This window comes from Bos grunniens, chromosome 22 (assembly GCF_055505025.1).
Source record: "Bos grunniens cultivar Pamir isolate PY7600 chromosome 22, Bosgru_T2T1.0, whole genome shotgun sequence".
Taxonomy (NCBI): domain Eukaryota; kingdom Metazoa; phylum Chordata; class Mammalia; order Artiodactyla; family Bovidae; genus Bos; species Bos grunniens.
Genome location: NC_141186.1, coordinates 9,403,897 through 9,429,529, shown reverse-complemented (window position 1 = coordinate 9,429,529; position 25,633 = coordinate 9,403,897).

Sequence of the window (25,633 nt, the reverse complement as noted above, 5' to 3'; positions counted from 1 at the left end):
TCCAGCTATTTTATAGCTGCAAGTACACACACAGCAAGAAAGGGCCGAGGAACACAGCCTCTTTCTTTCCTATTGAGAGATAATTTGTAAATTGTCCAATGGGTAAAGCACAAGCCTGAAATATCACATTTCCAAAAACACAGGTGCTAGAGAAATCTGATTAGATGTGCCTCTTCACAGATTTCAAAAGGAGTAGCTTGATTTTTCCTTGTAATCTTAGATTCTAGGCAATTTGGCAATTAAGTGAAAGGACTCTGTTGAAAGTCCAGTAAATTCCACATCCTCCTATATCCGGCTGAAAACACAGAAAAAGTCAGGAGTTTGAAGGTATACAAACACAGCAAAGTGACTGCAATCATGGTAATGTTTAAGACAAACTAGTTCAGAATATCCACGAGGTAGTTTGAACCACTAGGAAAGAAGATGACATGATTGCAAAGTGATCCACCATAATTAGGGGGCTCAATCCTCAATTTTGAAAGCTTAGTGAGAAGAGATTCTGTTCTAAAAGGGGCTGTGAGTCTACTCGTCAAAACATAAAAATCTCATTTTGCCATTTTTCTCCAGTGGTTTCCACTGCCTACACTATAGAGTCTCTCCTTGGGCTGAAACCTACATGTCTTCATAAGCTCCCCTGTTTACCCTGTTTGGTTACTTAATGCCCTCTTTGCCTAAATGTCACTGATATTCTACACCGAGCTTATTTCACCATATTTTTCTCTTGTAACTTTGACATACTGACTTCCTCTGCCAGAAAGGTATTAGGGTCCATCCTTTTGAGCAGCAAACATTATTACCATCAGTATTTTTATCTGGGACTTCCTAGGTGGCTCAGTGGTAAAGAATCTGCCTGCCAATGTAGGAGCTGCAATAGATACAGGTTTGAACCCTGGATCAGGAAGATCTTCTGGAGGAGGAAATGGCAACACACTCCAGTATTCTTACCTGGGAAATCCCATGGAAGAAGAGCCTTGTGGGCTACAGTCCATGGAGTTGCAAAGAGTTGGACACCTTTTTATCTGATAGAGTTTTTACACAGCAAATACCAAGTTCAGCCATTGCTCACTCTAGGAAGACTTGCCAAACCTTTCCTTTCTAACCTCTAGATTCTGTAGGATCTGATCAGATTCTGTGCCTTCTTCTCACCAAGTACATAGAATGAATGGTGAATGTTCATGTCTCTGCCATCACCGAAAGTGTACACTTGAGTTCAGTTCAGTCACTCAGTGGTGTCTAACTCTTTGCAACTCCATGGACTGCAGCACAACAGGCTTCCCTGTCCATCATCAACTCCCAGAGCTTGCTCAAACTCATGTGCATCAAGTCGGTGATACCATCCAACCGTCTCATCCTCTGTCGTCCCCTTCTTCTCCTGCCTTCAATCTTTCCCAGCATCACGGTCTTTTCCAATGAGTCAGTTCCTCGCATCAGGTGGCAAAAGTATTGGAGTTCAGTTTCAGCATCAGTCTTTCCAGTGAATATTCAGGATTGATTTCCTTTAGGATGGACTGGTTGGATCTCTTTGCAGTCCAAGGGACTCTTGAGAGTCTTCTCCAACACCACAGTTCAAAAGCACCAATTCTTTAGTGCTCAGCTTTCTTTATAGTCCAACTCTCACATTCATACATGACTACTGGAAAAAGCATAGCTTTAACTGGGTGGACCCTTGCTGGCAAAGTACTGCCTCTGCTTTTTAATATGCTGTCTAGGTTGGTCATAGCTTTTCTTCCAACGAGCAAGTGCCTTAATTTCATGGTTGCAGTCACCATCTGCAGTGATTTTGGAGCCCAAGAAAATAAAGTCTGTCACTGTTTCCGTTGTTTCCCCATCTATTTGCCACGAAGTGATGGGACCACATGCCATGATCTTAGTTTTCTGAATGGTGAGTTTTAAGCGAACGTTTTCACTCTCCTCTTTCACTTTCATCAAGAGGCTCTTTAGTTCTTCTTCACTTTCTGCCATAAGGGTGGTGTCATCTGCATATCTGAGGTTATTAATATTTCCTCTGGCAATCTTGATTCTAGCTTGTGCTTCATACAGCCCAGCATTTCACATGAGGTACTCTGCATATAAGTTAAATAAGCAGGGTGACAAAGGAGTCTTGACATACTCCTTTCCCAATTTGGAACCAGTCTGTGGTTCCACGTTCACCTCTAACTGTTGTTTCTTGACCTGCATACAGATTTCTCAGTGGTCTGGTATTCCCATCTCAGAATTTTCCACAGTTTGTTGCGATCCACACAGTCAAAGGCTTTGGCATAGATAATAACCAGAAGTAAATGTTTTTATGGAATTCTCTTGCTTTTTTGATGATCCAACAGATGTTGGCAATTTGATCTCTGTTTCCTCTGCCTTTTTGAAATCCAATTTGAACATCTGGAGTTTCATGTTTCATATACTGTTGAAGCATCACTTGGAGAATTTTGAGCATTACTTTGCTAGCATGTGAGATGAGTACAATTGTGCAGCAGTTTGAAAATTCTTTGGCATCACCTTTCATTGGGATTGGAATGAAAACTGACCTTTTCCAGTCCTGTGGTCATTGCTGAGTTTTCCAAATTTGTTGACATATTGAGTGCAGCACTTTCACAGCATCGTCTTTCAGGATTTGGAATAGCTCAACTGGAATTCCATCACCTCCACTAACTTTGTTCATAATGATGCTTCCTAAGGCCCACTTGACTTCACATTCCAGGATATCTGTCTCTGGGTGAGTGATCACACCATTATGGTTATCTGGGTCATGAAGAACTTTTTTTGTACTGTTCTTCTGTGTATTCTTGCCACCTCTTCTTAATATCTTCTGCTTTTGTTAGGTCTATACCATTTCTGTCCTTTATCGAGCCCATCTTTGCATGAAGTGTTCCCTTGGTATCTCTTATTTTCTTGAAGAGATCTCTAGTCTTCCCCATTCTATTGTTTCCCTGTATTTCTTTGCATAGATCACTGAGGAAGGCTTTCTTGTCTCTCCCTGCTATTCTTTGAAACTCTGCATTCAAATGGGTATATCTTTCTTTTTCTCCTTTGCCTTTCACTTCTCTTCTTTTCTCAGCTATTTGTAAGGACTCCTCAGACAACCATTTTGCCTTTTTGTATTTCTTTTTCTTGGGGATAATCTTGATCACTGCCTCCTGTACAATGTCACGAACCTCTGTCCATAGATCTTCAGGCACTCTGTCTATCAGATCTAATCCCTTGAATCTATTTGTCACTTCTACTGTATAATCATAATGGATTTGATTTAGGTCATACCTTAGTGGTCTAGTGGTTTTCCCTACTTTCTTCAATTTAAGTCTGTTGAAAATGCCTCTCCCACAAAAGTACTCTTCCTAATTTTATTTGTATTTTCAGTTTAGAAATTCTAGGTGTATAGTAAGCACTCAGAATTGTGTGTTTCCCATTGAGAACACTTTCTGAAGCATAAAAATAGAAGTTTATATAGGAGGGGCTTCCCTGGTGGTCCAGTGGTTAAGAATCTGCCTTCCAATGCAGGTGATGTGGTTGAATCCCTGGTTGGGGAACTGAGAGCCCACATGCCAAGGGACAACTAAGCCTGCCTGCTGCAAGGAGCAAGTCCATGCACCACAATGTGGACCCAGCACAACTAAAAAAAGAAAAAGTAAAAATGAAGCCATATCTAGACACATCGCAGTATTAATAAAACTATATATCATCAAATAAAAAAAGAAGTTTACATAGGAAACCCATATTGTTTTCTTGGAGGCATCTCTCTTTGCTAAAGACAGAGAGATATTTTCTATAATCATTCCTTCAATGATTTTCATAATCAAGCATTTGGGTATAATTTTGTGGAAGTACCAATGAGTCCACTGGACTCACTTAATTGTAATATAATAGTGTAGCCTACTAAAGGCACCTTACTTTTCGCTGATGTGGTAATGATGGTCTATTATGAGTCCATTAGGGTATTCCTTATGGAGCCAACACAGGAAAAAAAATGCTGTAATTTACAGATTAATGTTTGGTTATAAAACAAAAACTTTTCTTCCTTCTAAATGATTCTATGCTATCTGGTATCTGTCACAGAGAATGGGACAATAGGGGGAGGACAGATGTTATAGTGAAAGCATAAGAGTGCAAAGAGAAGCAAAACTGAATACAGTCAGAAGCTCAACTGGGAGCCATCTCATATCCTGCTGATATTGGTTCCTTCCACTTTTCTGTGCCCTGTCCTTTTTCTAGATTAAATTTCTAGAGCTTCCTATGACCTCAGACTTAATAGGGACGCTCACAGAAATATCATATGGAATTCATTTTCCATTGAATCCAAAAAACATGGCAGTAGAAAACAAATATTTATTATCTGAAGACTCCTGACCTTTACATTTAACCCCAAAGTTAAAAAAAAATAGGTGTTTTTCAAACTTATGGTTACCAAGGGGAGAGGAGGGATAAATGGGGAGATTGGGATTAAGATACACACACTATTATATATAAAATAGATAAGTAATAAGAACCTACTGTGTAGCACAGGGAACTCTACTCAGTGCTCTGTAATGACATACACAGGAAAAAAAGATTCTAAAAGAGTGGATACATGTATATGTATAATTGATTCATTTTGTTGTACACTGGAAACTAACACAACATTGTAAACCAACTGTACTCCAATAAAAGTTATTTTTTTAAAAAGGCGTTTTGCATTAAAACCAAGTTTAGTTTGCATTTTGAACTCTGCAGGACAGGAAGGTGGTGTGGGAACATCTTTGACATATGGTAATCTTTACCAAAAAAAAAAAAAAAAAGAACAAGATGGCGAAGGAGTAGGTGGACATGGAGTACATCTCTCTCCCTGGATACATCAGGAAGACACCTTCAGATACAGAAGTGCCTGCAGAATACCAGCTGAGAACGGAGAGGGGTACCTAACCAGTGGAAAAGAATATATAGAACCACACACAACTCGGTAGGAGGCAAGAACTAGGGGAAAATCAGGAGTGTTAGTAGGACTGGGCCTGCCCTAGGTGGGTGGGGGAACTGAAGCAGGGGTCCAATCCCCACATTTGGGCAATTGTCTAAGAGGTGAAATGTTTAAGTCTGAGAGTGATACAGCTGATATGTGGCAGCCTAAATTGAATAAGAATCAGACAGTACTTGCCACAGACATACATACCCTGGACAGGGACGCAGGTCCTCTGGAAAGTACAGCAGCTGGGAGCTGCAGTTTAGGGATTGTGGCGCAATCCCAGGATGAGGGCTACTGTTGATTGCAGGACGACGGATCAAGGGAATGTGAGGGAGGAGATTGTGGTGGGAAGTGCCTGTGGAGGAAAGCCGGGCAGCCATGGAAGCAAGGAGCTAGTGCTGAGTCACGCGTAGGGGGTGGAGCCATCGCCATAGCCTCTCTCTCTCCACACGACAGCATTGCTTAGCTGAACAATATAAAGGCTGGCCCATCAAACACCTGAAGCACTGAACTACAGAGTAGGACCCCACCCAGGGTGCCCTTTTAAGTGCCTGCAAGCCTATTTACAGAGAAGGACCCCAGCCAGGGGTGCCCTTCTATGTGCCTGACGCACCAAACAACAAAGAAGGACCCCAGGCAAGGGAGACCTCTAAGTGCCTGATGGGTGGAGCTACGGAGAAAGACTGGCCAAAGAGGCCTTCTGATGGCCAGCTACAAGAGGCTTGTAAAAAGATTGTGATAGGGCCATAACTCCTGAAGTGGAGACAGTCATGTCCCTGCGCACTTGGTGCCACCAGGAGCCCCGCAGGTCAAGCAGCTGTGCCCCCTTCGAAGCTCAACTCTCACTGGGGCAGAGCTGCCACAGGCAAAAATGTCTTGCATCTATGCACACAGGGTCGCTTCGGTAGTGTCCAACTCTTTGCAGCCCTGTAGACCGTGGCCTGCCAGGCTTCTCTGTCAGGGATGGGGGGTTTCTCCAGACAAGAATACTGGAATGTATTGGTCAATACTGGTCACCCTCCCGTTCTAGAGTGGTATATTTCCTGCTGCTTTAGCCACCAACTCCTTTGAGTTGGTGCTGCCAGAACCCCTGGCAACCCAAGCAGCTGCACCACCTCCACACCTGGCCCTCACAGGGGCAAACCTAAGTCCTCCAGGGCAGCCTCAGGAGCAAACCCCAGTGGAATACCCACATGCAGTGGTGGAAATAAAACCACAATTGAAACCCAGAGGCAGTGTGGCTAAGGAAGAAGACCCAAAACCTTCCCACCAGCTATATAAGCTGCAGATTAAATCCACATAATAAACTAGGTAGACTTTGTGTCTATGGAATATATAAAAGATCATTGAGAGCTCCCACAAAAGAGAACACACAGTTCTGATAGCTGTGGACATTAGAAGCAAGAACACACAGGAGTAGGACCAGATTAGAATCTGAACTGCCCCCACAGCAGGTCCAGAGATCAGCACAGTGTTGGAGGGCATCCTAGGGAGGTGAGGGGGACTGTGACTCCCAGGGAGGGAAAGGACTCTGACAGCAGTGACTCAAGAAAAACATTTATTCTTCTTATGTTTTGACTTGTTCTGTGATTCTTTTGGATTTTTTTTTCTTTTCTTTTACCCCTCTGTTGTAGTTGTCGATTTTATTGGCACTATGAAATCTAATTAAGCTTTTGAGCATTTTTTTTTCCAGTCACATTTTTTATTGTTGTTATAAACTTCTGCCTCTACGTTTTTGCAGTTCTGTGGAGTCCCCCCCTTTTTTTTCTTCTCTTTTTTATAATTATAATTTTTAATTTTTAAAAACCTATTATATTTTTCTACATTTATTCCTTTGTCTTCTTTTCCTACCGTTCTTTTCCCCTTTAAGTTAATTTTTAATGCATATAAATTTTCTTCATCTACCTCTAACTTTGTATATCTATTCTTTCTCAACATATTTGTTAATTTTGTTTTCATTACTTTATTCCCCACTTGGCACCTTGCTTAAGTTTCATTTTCCAGTTTGTGCTTTAGTTAGTTAGCTTTGTTCTTAACTGGTAAATATAATTTTGGGTTTCCTTTGTTCACCAGGTCAATCTATTATACTTTATTTTTGTTGGACTGTTTTGATTTTGCTTATGGGTATATATATATATATATATATATATATATATATATATATGTATTCAGTCACAGTTTTTATTGTTGTAATAAGCCTCTGCCTCTGTGCTGGGCTTTTGCAGTTCTGTGGAGTTTTCCTTTTTTCCCCCTTTATTCTTTCTTCTTCCATTTTTTTTTTCTTTCCTCTTTTTTATGATTTTAAGTTTTAATTTTTAAAAAACTGTTATATTTTTTTCTACCTTTATTCCTTTGTTTGCCTTTCCTACTGTGCTTTCCCCCTTGCAGTTACTCTTTAATGTATGTAAATCCTCTTCATCTACCTCTTTTTAACTTTGCATATCTATTCTTTCTAGTCTTTCTTTCCTTTCCTCTCAACATATTTGTTAGTTTTATTTTCATTGCTTTATTCCCCACTTGGCATCTTGCTTTAGTTTCATTTTCCAGTTTGTGCCTTAGTTTTGTTCTGGTAGATATAATTTTTGGTTTCCTTTGTTTGCCAGGTAAATCTATTGTACTTTATTTTTGTTGGACTGTTTTAATTTTGCTTATGGGGGTTTATATATATGTATATATATGTGTATATTAAGTAACACTGAATGAAATAACTGACAAAGGGTTAATTTCCAAAATATACAAGCAGCTCATACAACTCAATGCCAGAAAAACAAACAACCCAATCAAAAAGTGGGAAAAAGACCTAAACAGACATTTCTCCAAAGAAGACATACAGATGGCTAACAAACACATGAAAAGATGCTCAACATCATTCATTATTACAGAAATGCAAATCAAAACTACAGTGAGATGTCACCTCGCACCAGTCAGATTGGCCATCATCAAAAAGGCTACAAACAATAAATGCTAGAGAGGGTTTGGACAAAAAGGTACACTCTTGCACTGTTGGTGGGAGTGTAAACTGATACTGCCACTATGGAAGACAGTATGGACATTCCTTAAAAAATTAGGAATAAAACCACCATATGACCCAGCAATCCCACTCCTAGGCATATACCCTGAAGAAACCAAAATTGAAAAAGACACATGTATCCCATTGTTCCTTGCAGCACTATTTCCAATAGCTAGAACATAGAAGCAACCTAGATGTCCATCGATAGATGAGTGGATAAAGAAGTTGTGGTACATATGCACAATGGAATATTACTCAGCCATAAAAAGGAACACATTTGAGTCAGTTCTAATGAGGTGGATGAAACTAGAACCTATTATACAATGTGAAGTAAGTCAGAGAAAGATAAATACCATATTCTAACATATATACGAAATCTAGAAAAATGGTACTGAAGAATTTATTTACAGGGCAGCAATAGAGAAACAGACATAGAGAATAGACTTATAGACACGGGGAGAGGGTGAGATGTATGGAAAGAGTAATATGGAAACTTACATTACCACATGTAAAATAGATCGCCAATGGGAATTTGCTGTATGGCTCAGGAAACTCAAACAGGGGCTCTGTATCAAACTAGAGGGGTGGGATGTGGGGGAGATGGGAGAGAGGTTCCAAAGGGAGGGGATATATATATATATATATATATTATATATAATATTATATATATATAATTATAAAAATAATTAATATAAATATAAATGTAATATAAATATAATATAAATATAAAATATTAAAATTATAAATATAAATACAAAATAAATATTTATATAAATATAAATATAAAATTATATATTTTACACAATATATAATATGTAAAATATATAATTATAAATATAATATATAATATAATTAATAAATAATTATAAAATATTTCTAAATATGAAAAATGTAAATACTATAAAAATATAAATATAGATTTATAAATATTATAAAAATATAAATATAAAATATTTATAAATAAAAATATAATATAAATAATAAATATAAATATTTATATAAATATAAATATAAAATAATTATATTATATATTATAATATAATATATATGATTTATATATATAATATGTATAAAAATATATTATATATGATATATATAATTATAATAACAATTAAATATAAAATATTGTGATATATTTATTGATATTTTAATTAATTATATATTAATATATAAAATGTATTAATATATTTTTATTAATATAGATTAAATATCTATTAAATATATAATATAAAAACCCACAACTCATGGATTGAACCAGAATTGCATAGTGTGTGGTCTTTCACAGCCATTGTTAAGAGGACGCCCTAGTTCCTCAGCTTTACTAGAAAATTACTCACTAGAAATTAATATATAAATGTTCACTTTCATGTCCACAGTATCTAATAAAATATATATAATATATATAATAATTATATATATTAAATATATATGTATTATATATGCAATATATTATAAATATTATATGTTATATAATACATTATATATAATAATAATTAATATCAATATAAATATAATATAAATATAAAATATTAAAATGAAAATTTTAAATATAAATATAAAATAAATATAAATATTTATATGAATATAAATATAAAATAAAGATAATGTATATTATATATTATTTATTAATTATATATTAATATATAATATATAATTAATATTGATATATTTTATATTTATATTATACATAATATAAATACAATAATACATGTAAATATAAAATTAATACATATAAATATAATATATAAGTAATATAATTATAATATAGTTATAATAATTAATATATTGATAATATATCTATAATACTTATATAGTTAAATATATTAATTATATCAATATATTATATATGTTATATATAATCAGCTATATATAATTATATATAATAATATATATTATATAATATATATATAATCAGCTATATATATATAGCTGATAGCTATATATATATAGCTGATTAATGTTAATGTTTGACAGAAAACAACAAAATTCTGTAAAGCAATTATCCTTCAATAAAAAAATAATTTTTCTTAAAAAGGAAAAGAACCCACAACTCAGGGATTGAACCAGAATTGCATAGTGTGTGGTCTGTCACAGGCATTGTTAAGAGGACGCCCTAGTTCCTCAGCTTTACTAGAAAATTACTGACTAGAAATTAATATATAAATGTTCACCTTCACATCCACAGTATCTAATAAAAAGCACATAAACTTGGTTTTCCCTACGTGATTTCTGCTACTAAGAATATCTTCTGCCTCTGTCTCAGTTTCTTCATAGCCAATCTCAATTCTTCCTTGCTCTGCAGAAGCTTCCCTGGCAAGCCCAGACCTCACTCATCTCTCCTTCAAAATACGTCAGTGCTCGGAGATCATAACATGTAACTTGATATCAAATTAATTTGTCATATTGTAATCTGAAGTTACTTGAGGACAAGACATAAATCTCAGTTGACTTACAAACTCTTCCATTGAAATAACAAACATTATGAAGTACACAGCTCTTCATATTACAGGTACATGCTGATTGTTTTTCTGACTACTGGGTATTCAGTTAATTGGTAGTAATCTAACTGCATGTGTTACTAACCCATAGGGCTGGGGATGTTTTCATTTACTATCAACAGTGAGTTGAAACAGATTACATAATGCTTTTGCTGCTGTTGCTAAATCGCTTCAGTCGTGTCCGACTCTGTGCCATCCCATAGACGGCAGCCCACCAGGCTCCCCCGTCCCTGGGATTCTCCAGGCAAGAACACTGGAGTGGGTTGCCATTTCCTCCTCCAATGCATGAAAGTGAAAGGTGAAAGTGAAGTCGCTCAGTCGTGTCCGACTCTTAGTGACCCCATGGACTGCAGCCTACCAGGCTCTTCCGTCCATGGGATTTTCCAGGCAAGAGTACTAGAGTGGGGTGCCATTGCCTTCTCCAGGATTACATAATAATTGCATATAAATGAGTAAAGTTGTAAAATACACATCAACTAACACTTGAAAAAATTTAATTATTGAGCTTGACTACTGAATACAGATTCTAAGTATCTTACAAATAAAGAATATACATTTTGCTTTAAATTTTAAAATAATTCTTCAAATAAATTATTTCAATTACTTCAAAAAATTCAAGCCCATCTGGAATGTCAAATTGTCCCATTCTGCTGAGTTCTGTAGAAATATGATATGTGGGTACTTATATATTTTTCAATAAAATGTTTTCAGTTATATTTTTACAAAATGCATAGTCTCCACAGGGATATTTCTTACTTTAAACCACTTTATATAAAAAATAGTTCATGTCAATCAGATCTCTCATACATCAAAATGGTAATGGAGTGCCATTAAATCTTCAGGAAGCCAACAGAATATAGTTAATGTCTGCTAGTTTATAATAGCCTATACAATACAAGGATTGAGCTTAAAGAAATAATAGGGATAGATAATACATCTGCCATAGATTTGTTTTCCCTTCAGTTACCTCAAATGATGCCTTCAGAAAGAGCAATATTGCACTCAATCCATGGATTAATTCTCTAATAAATACTTGAATACTTTGTGCTATTGATTAAATTGGAATCATAAAACTGTGGATGATAAATGTTTAGGAGGAATTCTCTGAGAAAGTTTAAGAGCATGACTTGTACGTTTGCCCAGCTGAAGAAGAATGCATTCCAAATACACATTTAAAAGTAGAGAGTAGGAAATGGAATAAAAATATCTAGAGGTAAAACACAGCATGATCATATAGAAAGAATTTCAAGAATGTTTGACTGAACAACTAGTTAAATAAAAATATTTTTAAATAGAGGATTTTAGAAATGATAACTGATTATAAATTAAAAAATACATTGACACCTTCCCTACAAATGAGGAAGAAATAGGAAAATTCACCTTATTCCCCTTTAAAACAAAGATATAGAATCTGGTACCATTCACATCTGAAAAAGAAATATGTGAGTTTAAAAAAGAACATAGATAAATATTAAACTGTTATGTCAGATATTAAGCTCAAGAAATCAAAACTGCATAGTCCCAAAATTTGAGGGGTAAAATATTTCAATGAAACAGGATGATGATACCCATAATATTTCAGTTCAGTTCAGTTGCTCAGTCGTGTATGACTGTTTGTGACCCCCATGGACTGCAGCATGCCAGGCTTCCCTGTCCATTATCAACTCCCGGAGCGTACTCAAACTCATGTCCATTGAGTCCGTGATGCCATCCAACTGTCTTATTCTCTGTTATCCCCTTCTCCTCCTGCCTTCAATCTTTCCCAGCATCATGGTCTTTTCCAATGAGTCAGTTCTTTGCATCAGGTGGCCAAAGTATTGGAGTTTCAGCTTCAGCATCAGTCCTACCAATATATTGGAATATATTGAATATTCATGACTTATTTCCTTTAGGATGGACTGGTTGGATCTCCTTGCTATCCAAGGGACTCTCAAGAATCTTCTCCAACACCACAGTTCAAAAGCACCAGTTCTTCTATACTCAGCTTTTTTATAGTCAAACTCTCACATCCATACATGACTACTGGAAAAACCATGGCTTTGACTAGATGGACCTTTATTGGCAAAGTAATGTCTCTGCTTTTTAATATGCTATCTAGGTTGGTCATAACTTTTCTTCCAAGGAGCACATATCTTTTAATTTCATGGCTGCAGTCACCATCTGCAGTGATTTTGGAGCCCCCTCAAAATAAAGTCTGTCACTGTTTCCATTTTTTCCCCATCTATTTACCATGAAGTGATGGGATCAGATGCCATGATCTTAGTTTTCTGAATGGTGAGTTTTAAGCCAACTTTTTCACTCTCCTCTTTCACTTTCATCAAGAGGCTCTTTAGTTCTTCTTCACTTTCTGCCATAAGGGGGTGGTGGCATCTGCATATCAGAGGTTATTGATATTTCTCCCGGCAATCTTGAGTCCAGCTTGTGCTTCATCCAGTCCAGCATTTCTCATTATGTACTCTGCATATAAGTTAAATAAACAGGGTGACAATATACAGCCTTGACATACTCCTTTCCCAATTCAGAACCAGTCTGTTGTTCCATGTCCAGTTCTAACTGCTGCTTCTTGACCTGCATACAGATTTCTCATGGGGAAGGTTAGGTGATCTGATATTCCCATCTCTTGAAGAATTTTCCACAGTTTGTTGTAATCCACACAGTCAAAGGCTTTGGCATATAGTCAATAAAGCAGAAGTAGATGTTTTTCTGGAACTCTCTCGCTTTTTCAGTGATCCAGCGGATGTTGGGAATTTGATCTCTGGTTCCTCTGCCTTTTCTAAATCCAGCTTGAACATCTGGAATTTCATGGTTCATGTACTGTTGAAGCCTGGCTTGGAGAATTTTGAGCATTACTTTGCTAGCATGTGAGATGAGTGCAATTGTGCAGTAGTTTGAGCATTCTTTGGCATTACCTTACTTCAGGATTGGAATGTAAACTGACCTTTTCCAGTTGTGTGGCCACTGATGAGTTTTCCAAATTTGATGGTATTTTGAGAGCAGTACTTCCACAGCATCATCTTTTAGGATAAGAAAAACTAGAGATCTCTTCAAGAAAATTAGAGATACCAAGGGAACATTTCATGCAAAGATGGGTACAATAAAGGACAGAAATGGTATGGACCTAACAGAAGCAGAAGATATTAAGAAGAGGTGGCAAGAATACACAGAAGAACTATACAAAAAAGATCTTCATGCCCCAGATAATCATTATGGTGTGATCACTCACCTAGAGCCAGACATCCTAGAATACGAAGTCAAGTGAGCCTTAGGAAGCATCACTATGAACAAAGCTAGTGGAGGTGATGGAATTCCAGTTGAGCTATTTCAAATCCTGAAAGGTCATGCTGTGAAAGTGCTGCAGTCAACAGGCCAGCAAATTTAGAAAACTCAGCAGTGGCCATAGGACTGGAAAAGGTCAGTTTTCATTCCAATCCTAAAGAAAGGCAATAATAAGCTCTGCTGCTGCTGCTGCTAAGTCACTTCTGTCGTGTCTGACTCTGTGCGACCCCATAGACAGCAGCCTACCAGGCTCTGCCATCCATGGGATTTTCCAGGCAAGAGTACTGGAGTGGGGTGCCATTGCCTTCTCCGAATAATAAGCTCAGATTCATTTAAATATAGATATGAATATAAATATGGATAGAATTAGCTGTAGATGTAGGTATACATATGGAAGCTGATATGGATTTATATATATATATATATATATATATATATATACTTACACATATATAGGGACTACACATGTATATATATATATATATATATACACACACACACATACATACATACGTACATACACACACACACATATATAGGGACTTCCCAGGTGGCTCAGTGGTAAAGAATCCACCTGCAATGCAGGAGTCATGGCTTAGATCCCTGGGTTGGGAAAATCCTCTGGAGGAGGAAATGGAAACCTACTCCAGTATTCTTGCCTGGAAGATCCCCTGGGCAGAGGAGTCTGGTGGGGTACAGTCCATAGGGTCATAAAAGAGTCAGACACAACTTAGCAACTAAACAATAGAAATAGAAATATAATACCAGTATTTGAAGTTGAGGAGGCTATATTTTAGTCTTCATCTTACTCAGTCCCTCAACTGCATTTCATTTGGATGATCACACCCTGCCCTCTCTGAAACATTGCATTGTGTGGCTTCTCTTTATTATCCTTCTAGTTCACAAAGTATTCCTTTGCAGTTTCTAGCTGGTGCATCCTCCTCAATCTGATCTCTACAGCATGCAGTGTCTTGAGGTTCAGTTTTGGTTCTTTTCTATGTCTATACTTAATCCCCAGAATATCACATAAACCCCCATGGAGTTAAATAGCATCTGTTATCAGTGCTTCTTTAACTTCTTTGTATCACTTCTTCTGTTGTTGCTATTGTTCAGTTGCCAACTCATGTCCGACTTTGTGTGACCCCATGGCTTGCAGCACACCAGGCTCCCCTGTCCTTCACTATCTCCCTGAGTTTGCTCACAGTCATGTCCATTGAGTTCGTGATGCTATCCAACCATGTAATTCTCTGCCTCCCTATTCTCCTCTTGCCCTCAATCTTTCCCAACATCAGGGTCTTTTCCAGTGAGTCAGCTCTTTGCATGAGGAGGCCAAAGCACTGGAGCTTCAGCTTCAGCATCAGTCCTTCCAGTGAATATTCAGGGGTGATTTCCTTTAGATTTGACCAGTCTGATCTCCTTGTAGTCTTGTGTCCCTTCCAATTTATCATAAATTGATACTTTTGTAACACAAGCATTGTACATGACTACCATGTGATTTTGATGGCACTCAGTAACGCCATTTCTAAGCAGTGTCTCAGTTTTGACACTTCTTGGGTTTCTTTATACCAACAGTTCACACACTAATAATGTGTGTGCATGCTAAGTCACTTCAGTCTTGCCCGACTCTTTGCAACCCTATGGACTGTAGTCCACCATGTGTCTCTGTCCATGGCACTCTCCAGGCAAGAATACTGGAATGGGTTGTCATTCCCCTCTCCAGGGGATCTTCCCAACCCAGGGATCAAACCTGTGTTTCTTACATCCCTTGCATTGGCAGGTGGGTTCTTTGCCACTAGCACCACGTGGGAAGCTCTCACACACTAATACTAGATGATAAAAGCACAAGGAGTGGCCCTGGTCTAAATAATGGCAACTCCCTCATGTACATCTCTACTCCTGATCTTTCCTGTAGTTCCAGATCCAGATTATCTGTTCAACTTCCCGGGCTGGATGTCTAATTTATACATTAAATATAACAAGCCCAACTGGGAGCTCTTTATTTTCTCAAATTCACTCTTTCCAAAATGTCCCCATCCTAGTGAAGGGCATTGATATGCACTGCATCTCTGTGGCCAAAACATTCAGAGTCACAGTTTATCCTTCTTTCTCCCATACTTCACTATATAAATCTATGTATTGACTATACCCAGAAAAGGCAATGGCAACCCACTCTGGTACTCTTGCCTGGAAAATCCTATGAATGGAGGAACCTGGTAGGCTGAAGTCCATGGGGTCGAGAAGAGTCAGGCACGACTGAGCGACTTCACTTTCACCTTTCACTTTCATGCATTGGAGGAGGAAATGGCAACCCACTCCAGTGTTCTTGCCTGGAGGATCCCAGGGACGGGGGAGCCTGGTGGGCTGCCATCTATGTGGTCGCACAGAGTCGGACATGACTGAAGCGACTTAGCAGCAGCAGCAGCATTGACTATACCTTCAAGATGCATCCTGAACACAACATTGCAAAGCAACTATATGCCAGTAAAAGGTAATTAAAAAAAAAAAAAAAAAGAATGTTAGAGAAGTGGCAAATGTACTTTTTAGGAGTTTTAGCAACTCTTCCAGAACATACATTTTTATTGAATTAATGACCTTTCCCAGCCAGAACAACCAGTCAGTCCCAAAAGGGAAAAACTTGTACCCAGAAAAAAGTGATGTTAGCTCTTCAAAAAATAAATTAAATAAATTATTTATTATTTAAATAATAATACATATTTTATTTATTTAAATAAATAAATATTTTTTTATCTATGGGGTATATGGGATGTGTTGCATGGAAAGCATTTATTACTTTCCTAAGTACAGGGGCTCAATAAATGATAGTTAGAATTGTAACTGTTGTTCTTGTTGTTTTGAAAATTGTTGCAGTTATAGTCTGATTCATTTTGGTGGTGATTTATGTCTTCTGTTATCCACTGATTGTTGACCTTTGTTCCATTATCTGTGATCAAGTAGGAAAGTGTCCATTTGCCCTAGAGTATCTTCCTGAATCTCAGCAGAACTCAGAGAGATTCTGTTAACTTTGCTGAGACCTTCCAGGGCCACACACCCTGGAAGTTAGTGCAAAACTGGAAAACAGCAGCTCACCCAGCAGGGGCAAAGGGAATCAGTTGACGCAGCTCAATCCCAGGTAAAGGTTGATAAACACACACAGGATGCTTAAAATGAAATAAAACACAATGGTCTGTTGAGACTGCTGGGTAATTAAGAAAATATTTTAGCAAAGAAAGAGGAAAAGGAGGGAAGAATACATTTACCTCAAATGATCCAAATCTGCGAGTGGATAAACAATTTTTTTTTAATTAAAGTTAAACCTGTGTAAAACATTCAGCAAGTATAGATGAGTATGAAATTAAAAATCCTTACCTTAGCTTACCCTTGAGGTAATTAATTTTTGGAATTCTGTTTTCATTCTTTTGGTGATTGGCTACATATACTTATTCCCTCTGCTTCTTAATGTCCTGAAATTTAAGATTTACTTGTTTGTTCCCTGCTAGAAGATGAGAAATTTTGATCACTTCCCCTGCTCTTGTTTGTCTCCTCTTAACCACTTCCCAGGTTTCATTTTAATTTTGCTTTCATACATCTTTTGGTCACCTTTATTTATTTTTAAATCCATTAACCTTTTAGGCAGTGTCACTGATGTCCTCTTTACAAAATACAAATGAATACAAGTAAACAATTAAGCATCTCTACACTCTTTATTTTCTTCCTTCTGATGCTGAAACTCTTAGCTACACTACTATTTCCATCACTTAAAAGTTTACAATATTTATTTTAGAAACTCTAATTCTACTTCACATTTCAGTGTTGGTCTCTAATTTTTCTTTAAAAGTTGAAAATCAGTAAACAGCTTTCTGTTGCTAGTATTACACAAATGGCATTCAAACGGAAGTAATTCTTTCACACCAATGTTCTCTAGAGAAATTTTTCAAAGTATTAAGGTCAAATGGATCCTCCTTTCTTCTCTCCATCATTTGTCCCAAATCATTCCATTTTTTTAGTTTTCCTTATTATTTGAGCCTTGACTCTCTCATACAGCATATTTTCCATAGCATTTCTAACTGCATTTGTTCTTGTTGAGATGGATTATGCCTGTTCAGAAAACGAAGATCATGGCATCCGGTCCCATCACTTCATGGGAAGTAGATGGGGAAACAGTGGAAACAGTGTCAGACTTTATTTTTCTGGGCTCCAAAATCACTGCAGATGGTGACTGCAGCCATGAAATTAAAAGATGCTTACTCCTTGGAAGGAAAGTTATGACCAACCTAGACAGCATATTCAAAAGCAGAGACATTACTTTGCCAACAAAGGTCCGTCTAGTCAAGGCTATGGTTTTTCCTGTGGTCATGTATGGATGTGAGAGTTGGACTGTGAAGAAGGCTGAGTGCTGAAGAATTGATGCTTTTGAACTGTGGTGTTGGAGAAGACTCTTGAGAGTCCCTTGGACTGCAAGGAGATCCAACCAGTCCATTCTGAAGGAGATCAGCCCTGGGATTTCTTTGGAAGGAATGATGCTAAAGCTGAAACTCCAGTACTATGGCCACCTGATGCGAAGAGTTGACTCATTGGAAAAGACTCTGATGCTGGGAGGGATTGAGGGCAGGAGGAGAAGGGGACGGCAGAGGATGAGATGGCTGGATGGCATCACTGACTCGATGGACGTGAGTCTGAGTGAACTCCGGGAGTTGGTGATGGACAGGGAGGCCTGGTGTGCTGCGATTCATGGGGTCACAAAGAGTCGGACACGACTGAGCGACTGATCTGATCTGATGCCTGTTCTTCACCATTTTAGTAAGAGCATCCTGTTATTTTAATCATATTTTTTGTTAAAGGAGCAATGGACAGAGAACAGGAAATTTATTTTCACTGTTTTCATCATTATCCGCTGCTGCTGCTGCTAAGTTGCTTCAGTCGTGTCCAACTCTGTGCGACCCCATAGACAGCAGCCCACCAGGCTCCCCCGTCCCTGGGATTCTCCAGGCAAGAACACTGGAGTGGGTTGCCATTGCCTTCTCCTCTCATCATCTAGAGTCCACTATTTCTAGGAACCAGTATTCTAATTTCTTCCTTTTTAAATATTTCCTACATAGCCATGGAGATTTTCCTCCATTCAGGCAGGGTCAAGCCCTGTCACTCATCTTCCACTAGAGGTTAAGGCAACAATTGCTGGTGTGGATCAAAACGTTGCCAAACAGAAGACATAGCTATGTACTCAAAGGTATTTGCTTCTGTAATACTTTGAGTCCTGTTTTGCTTATCCTTAAAGTGTCTGCTAAGTCGTGTCAGTCCTTCCCAACTCTTTGCAACCCTATGGACTGTAGTCCACCAAGCTCCTCTGTCCAAGGGGTTCTCCAGGCAAGAATACTGGAGTGGGTTGCCATGCCCCTCTCCAATCCTTAAAGTAGTCACTGTCATATATCTAAATAATAAACCTGAATCTAATTAAATGATTTTAGAAGTGGACACAGAGAAGGCAATGGCAACCCACTCCAGTACTCTTGCCTGGGAAATCCCATGGACCGGGGAGCCTGGTAGGCTACAGTCCATGGGGTCGCTAAGAGTCGGACACGACTGAGCGACTTCATTTTCACTTTCACTTTCATGCACTGGAGAAGGAAATGGCAACCCACTCCAGTGTTCTTGCCTGGAGAATCCCAGGGATGGGGGAGCCTGGTGGGCTGCTGTCTATGGGGTTGCACAGAGTCGGACATGACTGAAGCGACTTAGCAGCAGCAGCAAAAGTGGACAAGAATTGTGACGTTTCTCTTCCTTTAGTTACTGAAGCTTTCAGGCTCAATGGAACTTCCTTGCTTCCAAGAATACAATTATAATATAACTCAGTTTTTTATTAATTGCACATAATATAGTAACTTCTTAACATCTCTTCCCCTAACTTCAGTGAATCTGACAAGATAACTGCCCTTATAAACGCAGATGAGGAAACAAAAGCTAGCAGATTTTCTTGACATTATAAGGCATAACCAGGACTTGAACCTAACATCTAAGTCTGCATCTGGTTTACAACGTCTGAATACTAAATCCTTAACACTTAACATCTGGTATTCTTTCTACCTTATCACAGAATCATTTCTTAGTGCTCTGCTTTGGAAGTTGAAGATGTGAGAGACAGGGAAACACTTTAGTGATGTGCCTTGAAATGCACAGATTGTCAAGCAAATAGTGGGGGGAAAATTGTGATTAAGCAATTTTTTTAATGTAAATTTAAATTAAAATTTTTTTTAAAAATTCTCACATTTTTAAATGTGAGAATCTGGGATAAACTGTAACATACAAAGTGATGTCAGGATCTGTGTTGTGGACTAAGACTGCAAGTGATGTTTGTATACTTCTGACTGTGAAACCTTTAATAAACTTTCTCAAAATTGTGTTCCAAGGAATATTTCATAGGATACAAGAATGTATTACCCAAACAGTGCCTGTGTTTAAATGAACTTAAGCAACAGGAGGTCAAATTAGTTAAGCAGGTTTGTTACTACTGAGAAATGGAGCATTTCCACCCGTATCAGTAAAAAAGGATGTGACAGTCATCATTGACTGCAGTCCTTCAACGTGAGCTGGTGAGTCCTATGGGAACTCAGAAAGGAGAAGAATACCTGTGAGTTAGCAGCCATCAGCCTGCAGCCACTCCTTACGGTGAGTGCAAGGGAGCTCAGGATGTGAAAACCTGAGGGTATGGATAGCTGAGACGCATATGAAGGAATGAATTCAGACAGCCCAAACTCTTGCATCTTCCCATACACAGAACAGTGCTATTTCCTTAACATGGGATATCTGTTTGTTTTTTTTTTTTTAATTAACAAAAATATGTTTGATTTTCAGACTACCTGCCCTTTGTTGCAAACTTCTATATACTCTCACTCCTCCCCTCACCTTCTCTGAGTGTCCCCTCAGGGTTACTTGAGATTCTGCTTCCTGGGCCTAAAAGTCCTAAAAATTCCTACTGAATAAAACATAACTCTCAACTTAAAGGTTGCAAATATTTTTTCAGTCAACACTACGGATAAATGGAATATTTCCTGCCATGTCAGTAAACAAAGGATGTCACAGTTATCAGCTATTACAGCCACTCCAAAAGGTGAGCTGGTGAGCCCTGAGGGAACTCAGGAAGGAAAGAAAACCTACCGTCTAGCAGCCATCAGACTGCAGTCACTCCCTTAGGTGAGCCCTGAGGAAACTCAAGATGTGAAAACACAGGATATTGGCCCCAAATAGCTAACGTGCATATCAAAGGAATGATATCGTGAGCCCAGGCTCTTGCATCTTCCCATACATAGACAAGCACTAAATTCCTTAACTTGGGATATCTGGTTTTCTTTAAGTAACAATAATCTTTTGACGTTCAGGCTACTTGCCCTTTGTTGCAAAACTTCTATTTAACCTAGCTCTCCTACCCCTTGCTCCTCAGGGCAGTACTCTCAGGGTTACTTGAGATTCTGCCTCTGGGTTTGAAGTCCTAAAAATTCCCACTGAACAAAATATAACTCTCATCTTTTAGGTTGTGAATATCTTTTAAGTCTACATTACCAAACCTTTTGAAATTACAGATATATGCTATTGTGTATTATGAATCTCCAACTGTGAGTGTGTGAGAGAATGTGAATGAAGTTCTCCCCAAATTACATCACCACGGGACACTTCTTTATTAGGGCGTCATGCTAAGCTAGTGTGGAACCCACACGGCACCACAGCCTACACCAAAATAAGAGGCCCTCCTTGATGCAAGGGAAAAATGGCTCATGATTCAGGATTACAAAACAGAATAGCCTCTCTCCTCACCTATAAAAAACACAAGAAGTAACTATATCCTCCAGGCCACTGGAGCTTCAAATAGTATTGTTTCAATAGTAAACTCTCTTTTAATTGCCAGCATAGCATCAGCTTAAAAAATGTACAACATGAGAGTTAAGTTTTATTGGGGGCAAAATGAGGACTATCGCCCAGGAGACAGCATTTCACTTAGCTCTGAGAAAGTGCTCCAAAGAGGTAGAGTGGAAGGTCAGTATATATGCAATTTTGGAGAAGGGGGAGTACATGCAATCAAGCACATATTTTTTTTCAGGTTTCTGCTAGTCATGAGTAGCAGTTGTCACCATGAAAGATTTTAGTGCTTTTCTAGACATGAGGAGATACAAGAATTGGGCAAATAAAATTGGCCCCTGAAAATATCTATCTGAAGACCTATTCACCAGTTTTTTTCCATAGCTCAGAGTGCTTCATTCCTGATCTCTACCCTGAACTCTTTTCAGGGGGTGCTAAAGATTGGCAGCTGCAGCAGCATGGAATTTAATCCTTGTAGAGGTAGATGGCAAGTGCCAATTTGTAGTTGACAACAGAAATTTTGCTCCAGTTCAACTCCCCCTTCTTCAGATGCTGATCATATCCAGGTTATATAAAATCATTTATATGTATTTGTAGACAGTACTTTCATTTTCAATTGATATAATCACCAAGCATTGAATGTGCAGTGTGTAGAGCCCAGGGAATGTTCATTAGGATACAGAATTATCTGACTTCAGTAAATAGGTTTGAAGTTAATGATGGAAATTAGCAGTTAGTGTGAACTTGACAGGTTTGGATACAGGGCAAAGCATTTGTTTTTCAGGGAGGGTAGTACTTAATCAAATAATCTACCCTAGTGCCAGATCACAGTGGGAGATGAGTATCTGCTAACAGATGATCTTCATTTGGAAAGTGAATAGCTTACTTAGATATTTACCTGCAATATTATTGTGATATTAATCAGGAGTCATTTTTTTTCAGACACTCTGCAGAAGGAGGTAAATGCATGCATGTCTTTAATGTTAAAAAATCCTTGCAAATTAATTGCCATGTTTTTTCAGCAAACAAAGGACTCATTTGCTGTTTCAGTCTTTTATTGTCATTATTTTGGCTGTGCTGGGTCTTCGTTGCTTTGCACAGGCTTTTCTCTAGTTGTGGTGAGTCGGGGCTACTCTTCTTTGGGGACAGGCTTCTCATTGCAGTTGGCTTCTCTTGTTGCTGAGTAAAGGCTCCAGGTGAGTGGGATTCAGTAGTTGTAGCATATAGGCTTAGTTGCTCTGCAGCATATGGAATCTTCCCAGACCAGGGATTAAACCCATGCCCCCTGCACTGACAGGTGGATTCTTATCCACTGAGTCACCAGGGAAGTCCTGTTTCAGGCTTAATGAGCATCTACAATCCTCAATGAGTCATGGTGAAGAAGTCATCTGGGCTGACTTCTCTGGGAGAAACAGGGAAAACTGATTCTGCTCCATCCTCCTAGAGAGTGAAGTCAGCCCACATTTTTATTCCCTCAACTCCATCAGCACATACCCTCCTAATAAGGTGGCTAATTTCTTGTATCTTCGTATGTAGAAACATGTATGTATGTTCAGGCAAAGATGGGGCAGGAATCTGATTTTATTCACAACATAATGGAAATGGTATTCTTCAAATAAAATACACAAAACAATCTAGAATAATTCTGAGTAATGAAACAGTTCTCCAAAGGAATGAGAGAGAGGATATTTGTGAGTAAAGTACATCCTTTTGAAAATTTTGCCTAGTCAACTCATTAACTTCCTGGGCTGGTCATGGATCTTGTTTGGGTCCCAATATACTTGTCTGTTGGTTTATATCCAGAGATGTGACCCTAAGAGGATATTGTGGGAGGAGGAACTGAAATGTTAAAATAGCAAAATACATATTATTTATTTACTATACATGTATATATATCAGATAATTTTTATCATGTGTATGTGTGTTCTGTATTTCACACTTTTTGTATTTAGTCTTTTAAAATAGAATTGTTTGCATGTTTTCAAAGTTCTGCTAACACTAAAAAAAAATCATCTGCAGTGATTTTCAAAGTCCCCATTTCCTCTGTCCAAAAATATTTTATGAATAAGTGTGACATTCTTGTGTCTGTGTGTGTGTTTAATTTAATAGCTCTACTAAAGCAGTTTGCCAGAAAACAGACACAACCGGAAGTGAAGCAATACAAGATCTGTTATAATGAGCTTACTTTATCACTAGTTTCTCTTAATGGTCTTATAGCCTATAAGTGATTGTGTTACTATAGTAACCACCTTAAAAGCCACATTGGCTGTAAATGCAATAACAACACCTGTGTACCATCATTTTCTTTGGTAGTTATAATATTTTTGACCCAACAGAATAAGAGAACACACACACACAAAACAACCTATTGTTTCAATCTTGATTTCCTATTACATTCCTTTTTTTTCAGTCACTCTGAATTTGAAACAATGGTGCCATACACAATATGGAAGGAAAACTCTTTTGATAACCTGGCTTCGGTTAACCATAAATAACCTCACATGATTGGTTTATAAGCAGAAGAAATCCGTAATTAATGGAAGGATTAAATTCCCAAAAGCAATAAAATAATATATAAAAATATTTTCTTAAATACATTTTAGAACTTTTTGCCTTATGAAAAACGACCTTAGTTCAGCATCCATTTCTACTCAACACTAATGAGAGTCTGATGTAGTTAGGGTAAAACTATTCCGCTATGATGAAAATAACATAATTTGTTAGATGTGCCCTGGGTTTTGATTCAGAAAACAAGTCTGCCTTTACTCTCTGCCCTCTGATTACAGTAAAATAATTGGAAATCTTACCCTCATTTCTTTGATTTAAAAGATAAGAACAAGGAGCAAGATATGAGGGGATAGTCAAAGATCACCTGAAAAATCAATGTCTTCTCAAATACACAGGCAATGTGATTTAAATTCATCCATTGGTAAGTCAGGAGGCTCTGAGTTGTGGTGAGGTTATTGGCAACTCCAGTTATTGGTGGCTTAAATAAGGAAGGCACGTCTTCCTTTATTCCCTTATGGGCTCTTTGTTCTTGCCTGGGGTAGGAGTAGGGTTGAGTTCATTCACTCTCTAGGACTAGGCTGACAGAGGTGTACTATTTGGAATGGCAGCCGTGATCAAGGTCATGAAACAGAGCATGGAGAATCACACAGCAGCCTTTCTATGCCTCATCCCTACAGTAATGCCTGGTGTTACATTTCATTAGCCAGTGTAGGTCATCTGCCATGCCTCACAGAAGGGAAGAGGAGACTATGATGCCGTCATGTGACCAGGAAATGAGAAGGCTGAGATAGTAGTGAACATGCACAATGTTTTTTTTTCCACACAATACTTTCAGGAAATACATTTTGTGAATCAAGTACAACATTTTAAACTAACATTTTGAATGCTGTCTACATTTGAGGCACTGTTAAAATTTGTCACACACTATCATGAAGATAGCCACATCTTCCAAGCTCTCTAATGCAAAATGTGTTCATCAAAATGAAGGGTCTTTCTCTGCTGTAATAGAGACTTATAAAATAATAATAGTTCAATCAAGATGGAAGTTTATTTCTCCAAAATATGAAAATCCAGATTGGTCACCCAGGGCTGGCATAGTGAGTCTGTAATCTTCAGCAACTCCACATAGTTCTACTTTCTTAAATATAGTGCTTCTGTTTTATGTTCCTACATGATAACGCCTGTATTCAGGTCAGCAGGACAAAGGAAAAGGGGAGATGGAAGCTCACATTTTTTTTCCTTGATAGGTACAGCAAAGAGGTTATCCATCTGATGTAAACTTCCACTATGTTGGTTGGAACTTAGTTCATGATCACTGATAATCCAGAGGGAAATGAGGAAATTGAGTCTTTCGCTAGTCAAGTGAAAGTGAAAAGTGTTAGCTGCTCAGTCAGGTCTGACTCTGCCATCCCATGGAACGTAATCCACCAGGGTCCTCTGTCCATGGGATTCTCCAGGCACGAATACAGGAGTAGGTTGCCATTCCCTTCTCCAGGGCATCTTCTCACCCAGGAATTGAACCCACATCTCCTGCATTACAGGCAGATACTTTACCACTGAGCCTGTGAA